This window comes from Engystomops pustulosus, chromosome 3 (genome assembly GCF_040894005.1).
Source record: "Engystomops pustulosus chromosome 3, aEngPut4.maternal, whole genome shotgun sequence".
In the NCBI taxonomy this organism is placed as follows: domain Eukaryota; kingdom Metazoa; phylum Chordata; class Amphibia; order Anura; family Leptodactylidae; genus Engystomops; species Engystomops pustulosus.
The window spans coordinates 123,812,740-123,818,739 of record NC_092413.1 but is presented as its reverse complement, the minus strand read 5'-3'; positions in this window follow the sequence as shown (position 1 = coordinate 123,818,739).

Below are 6,000 nucleotides of genomic sequence, written 5' to 3'. Positions count from 1 at the left end.
TTAAATCCTATGAGGGAATTAATAATAATTTTAGATAAACTGATAAGTAATATTATAGATCACACAGTTTTAGGAGCAATAACTGTATGTGTGGAATACTGTCCCTGAAGATGAATGTCTAGGTACTAACAAGTGAGTATTGGGACTGAACACTACTTACCTTTAATAATCCGGGGAGGGGTGATTCATCTTATGATCATAAAAATATCCACAACTAGGCATGTGTAATTGAAAGTGTATGGTTTTGATAATCTGATAAATATTAACTATACAGAAATCAAATTTATATGGTGCTCCGTAACACCACTCATACGACACTATATTCATTGTACTCCCGATCCAGTGGGGTACATTCTTCTAAAAGAAATGATTGACACCATTCAGCCATTGTGATTGTCAAAAGTATCCTTTTAATTAATAAAAGCCAGCAGTAAACTATATAAGCGTTGCCAAAGGCCCACCTCTCTATAGAATTATTTCTTCTGTGCGACAGTAGAAGTACATCACATCGCCTGGCATATCATCACCGGATGGTCTGCACATGCGCACAATACTGGAGGGCTGCAGTACCTTGCGCGGACAAATGAGTGTGCGCATGCGCGAGTATACGCACAGCATCGCGAGAGCCGGTATTGTCGCGAGAATTAACACACTCGCTCACAGCGACAGATGGACTCCCAGCACTAACCTATGAGATCTGAGGTGCACAGATGATGATGACGTTGGAACTAATGGGATGACATATCTCGGATGAGATAACCACCCAGCGCACATTGTAGCTGATGAGCAAGGAACCGATTGGTACATTATGACATCGGGCTGAATGGCCCAGATTGATCAGGCAACAGTCCCTGGTTTATTAGGTCATTTCCTGGGTATTGAAAAGGGACGGACCATCATCCCCTATACCCATTGGTCCTTAAACACATCAATAGTAGATTGCTAGGCAACACAATCAGAAGCTTTGCACCATTGGCCTCCCGAAGTGATTGACATATATTAGTCCCACCCAAAAGTCACATATACTTCTGTTAGCTCCTCCCACGAATCAGTAGCCCCAATCCCCTGTTGATGCCAGTCGTTTGGCGAAACATATCGGGGGACTTTGGTCTTAATTTTAATATCATGATCTTGGCTGCTAAATCAATGTGATCGCTGCTGAGATCCAATACCTAGAGAGATATAGTGAGGAGATAATTATCCCAAATACCTTAGGGAGTGCCAATAGCAGTCCAAACATGTACTTTTAAGAGTTAGTGTGATATAATTTGATTCAGTCTTACTATGTATATTTAATAAAAGTAAAGTTTTAGGCCTGACCGATAAGGCTTTTTTCTGTCTTAGGACAGATTTGAAAATAAGGTGTATATTGGCTTGGCATGCCTAAAAGGGCAAATCAAGTTGTTGTATCTACCCCTTTCTCAAGTGCAAAAATAAGACTGAAAATAAAAAAAATATGTGTATAGGATAACAAGGTTAAAACCATATACATAAATAAAGAAATAATATATATAGTAGATATATGTTACTGAGAGAAAAGAGTGTGTAGGTGAGGCATATCGAATTATCAAATGTGGCTGTTATTGTTTTAAAATGTGTTCAGGTAGTCAAACCAATCGGTAATGAATAAAGGCCATATCAAATTTTCACTATGTACTGAATGTGGATATAAAATGTTCATAAATAAATAAATTAATAAATAAATGTTACATAATTCATAATAGAATCCTAATTAATTCATGTGTCAATTTTATTTAAAAACACAATACAAAACACAATTAAAAAAACAATAATATTGGAGTTTTCAGTGTGTAGTGATTAAATTGCTTGTTTGCCCATAAACTAATAAATAAATAATGGTATCCTTTGCCAGTTGATAGTCGCTATTTAGATCAATTCATACAAGGTCTGTGTCACTGGTGGTCCCGTGACCCATATCGCGGGTCGTGGGCTCACCCGTGCCCCTCCGTGTCCGCAAACGCGGCGTCTGTGCAACACAACTCTCCCCGCTGCTGAAAACCGGGTGCGAGTTAGAACCGGTCCCAGGTAGTGGCTTGTGTCATCGTCTGCAGTGGTTCAGAGGATCCACTACCTCTGAGCCTGACAGTAAGATCCGGCCACGGAACCGGCCGTGGTTCTGCTTCCCGGGTGGCCCGATCTTGCCACCATTGTGGTCCAGCAATCGCAGCAGATTGCCGTGCAACGCAAACAGCTGCGACACGTTACCTTCATGCTGCAACAGCTGCTGGCCACCCAGCATCAGCAACAGGTTCCTGAGACCGCTCTTGCGACTTCTGCTGCCCCGGCTTGTCTTCCTGCTGCTGAGCCCAGGTTACGGCAGAGGAGCCTATGCAGGTGGACGGAGCCAGACTCTCCTCCCAAGAGCGATCCAGAAGACGTCAGGGGAAACTCTGCCTGTATTGCGCCAGTCCGGAGCACTTCATTGGGTCGTGTCCTGACCATCCCCAGCGTCTGAGAAACGCCAGCACCTAGGGTTCTTGGGAGAAGCGCCCCTAGGTGTAAGCAAAGCCTCTCCACGCTTGACTGCTCTAGTGCTCCTCAGCATTGGCATCTGCACCCAGCTCCAGGTTCCGGCTTTCTTGGACTCCGGCTCTGCTGGGAACTTTGTGGATGCCGCCCTGGTCTCCCGGCACCACATCCCTGTGGTCCTTCTCGACAGGCCTCTGGTTATCTTCTCAGTCAGCGGAGAAATCTTCTCTGATCTGGTCTGATACTGCACAGAGCCAATATCCATGCAAGTCGGTGCTTTGCATAAGAAGAGACTGTCCTTCTTTAAGCTGCCACACTCTACCTCGTCCCTCCTCCTAGGCCTTCCCTGGTTGTAACTCCATGCATCAGTACTCAATTGGAAGACGGGGAAGATTCTGCGTTGGGGACCTGAATGTCACTCTCCTTGTATGGAAGTTCCTCATCATGTGTCAGTCATGCTATCGGGACTTTGCATTCGTCTTTTCAAAGAAACTGGCAGAGACCTTACCTCCACATCGTCCCTATGATTGTCCTATTGATCTGCTGACGGGTAAGTCTCCTCCTCGGGGTTGGGTGTCCACGGGATCCACATGATCCACAGGATCGTCCGAGTATCCACTACCTATGAGCCTGACAGTCTGCTTTTGATAAATTATAATGAATTGCATGTTATATCATACCTGATGCTGTGGGTATCAAATGGTCTTGCCCACAGCATGCTCTAGGACAGTGATGGCGAACCTTTTAGAGATTGAGTGCCCAAAAGGAGACCCAAAAAACACTAGCTTTTCTCAAAGTGCCAACACAGCAATTTAGGCAGTAACAAACTTATTGCTACCAGAATTTTGGAGCTCCAATCCAACCTTGTCCACACATTTTCACTCTTTGGACACGACCAAGCAGCACAGGATGGGTCACTTTACAACAGCAGGGCACTACTTGGACTGCCTAAGACTACAGGAAGATTCCATGTCTGGCAAACTCTGTGTGCCTTGGAGACAGCCCGTGTGCCCACAGAGAGGACTCCGAGTGCCATCTCTGGCACCAGTGCCATAGGTTCGCCACCACTGCTCTAGGATAAAGGGCATTGGGGTTTTATGTGTGTGCGGGAGGTGGGAGCGGCTTGCGCCAGGGCTCGGTGGTATGCGCAGTATAATTATTGCCACCATTGTAGTATCGGCCACAGAATTAATCCGAATGTTGTTATTCTGGCGCATGCCCAGATATTAATGAGCTCAGCTGTTTACTGTGGCTGCGTCTCGGCAAGAATTCTTAAGTGAATGTACAGAGTATAACTGAAAGACAACTTTGTTTGTATTTTTGATGTATGTAGTGGGATTTTTTTAAATTCTGGGGTCTATATATGGATGGGGAGTATGGGACGGAACGGAGAGGTTGTAAATATAGCATTGTGTGCTCACAATGAATAGGTATTATTTTTTACCGCAAATCAAACAGGGGGGATAAGGTAAGTATGAGAGTGCATGGAAAATTTGTCCTAAAGGAACAAAAAATAATAATAAACAAATGATAATGATAATAACAAGAACTTATTTAGAAATTATTTTCTAAAGTTTAATTTAAGCCAAGTGTCAGACAGTTTATTTTATTGTTCCAGTATGCTTCCTTTTGGCATAACTATTTGTGTCTATTCAGGCCCTCCTGTATCTGTTTTATATAGGTGATAGAGAAAACAGAAAAGTTGTCCTGATGGTGAGTATGGCCATGTTTGGAGATGCAATGTCATAAAGCCATTGGTCACATTATTGCGGTGTTGGTTCATTCTTGGGTTAAGTGGTTGGATATTGCAGCCAATTTATTAAAGCCTTTAGGGGCACTCTATTAACTACCGTATATACTCGAGTATAAGCCGACCCAAGTATAAGCCAAGGCCCCTAATTTTACCACAAAAACATGATAAAACCTATATTTTTTTACTTGAGTATAAGCCGAGTTTGGGTTTTCAGCACATTTTTTTGTGCTGAAAAACTTGGCTTATACTCAAGTTTATATAATGACCAGGTCCTTTTTGGTTTTTGTATTTTAATTTCTCACTCCTCAACTTCAACAATCTTCAAATGAAATTCGTCTTGAATTTTTTATCCGGCAATCTATCTGTAAAAGGTCGACTGCTAATTTCAAGGCTGACCTCACAATTTCTCTAGGGAATCGTTCATCTAAACACCTATTTACAAGTTTTTTACTCTGTTTGCAGAAGATTTTCATTTCACTTCTGTTCCTGGGGATGCGTCTAAAATGACTGTAAGGAATATTGCGTTTCCACTTATTTTAATGTGAACTTTTATCTGGTAAAAGATTGCTGTCCACTTTCTTGAAAAACATTTTTGTTATGATTTTATTTTCTTTTGCTAGCAGATGTAGATCCAGAAATTCAATTACTTTTTTTGAAGTGCTCAATGTGAAAGAGAACCCCCAATTTTCGTTGTTAATATACAAGAAAAAGGTCTGGATTTCTTTCTTGGTTCCATTCCAAATGAGTATTTAGTTGTCTATCTACCTTTTATAATAGATGATGTTGTTCTACCATATATGTTCTTCCATCCATGGTAGGCCACAGAGTGGCACAATGATAATGTGTGGAGGGCAGCAGCAGCAGCAGCAGCATCTAATTGCAAATGCTGTGCCAAAAATTTAAAAGCAATTCAACTAACAAAGTTTTCAGCATTTATTCTTTTATGAACTGTACATGTTACTATGCAAGCTTTAATAAATTAGTCGCACCATACAACTACTTTACGCAAGAATGAAACACCACAGTAATGTGACCAATGGCTTTATGACATTGCGTCTCCAAATATGGCCATGCTCACCATCAGGACAACTTTTCTATTTTCCCTATCACTTATATAGAACAGATACAGGAGGTCTCCAATAGATACAAAAAATTATGCCAAAGGGAAACATACTGGATCTATAAAATAAACTGACTGACACCTAATGGAAAACTTTAGAAAATATCTTCTAAATTAGTTCTTGGTATTATCATTATTTTTTATTTATTATTATTTTTTTGTTCCTCTAGAACAAATTTTCCAGGCACTCTCATACTTGCCTTATCCTCCCTTTTTGATTTTCTGGTAAAAACAATATGTATTCATTGTGAGCACATAATTACTATATTTACCCTGTCTTCCTTTCATTCCATGCTCCTCATCCATCTATATACCACATCAGGACTAAAAAAAAAATCCCACTACATACATCGAGAAAATGAAAACAAAGTCTTTCAGTTATACTCTGTACATTCAGTTCGGCATTCTTGCCGACACACAGCCACAAAAAAAAACCAAACTCCCTCGACCCATCTCTTGCGTTGTGGGCGCACCCGTGCCCTTCTCCGCTGCTGCCATCCTGTGTTCCTGCTCATGAGTTCCTGTGCTCCTGTGTGTTCCTGCATTCCAGTTCCTGTACGCCTGTGTGTTCCTATGTGTTCCTGTGTTCCCATTCCCATCTGCCTCGACCTCCCATTGCTTACCGTGGATTGGACTT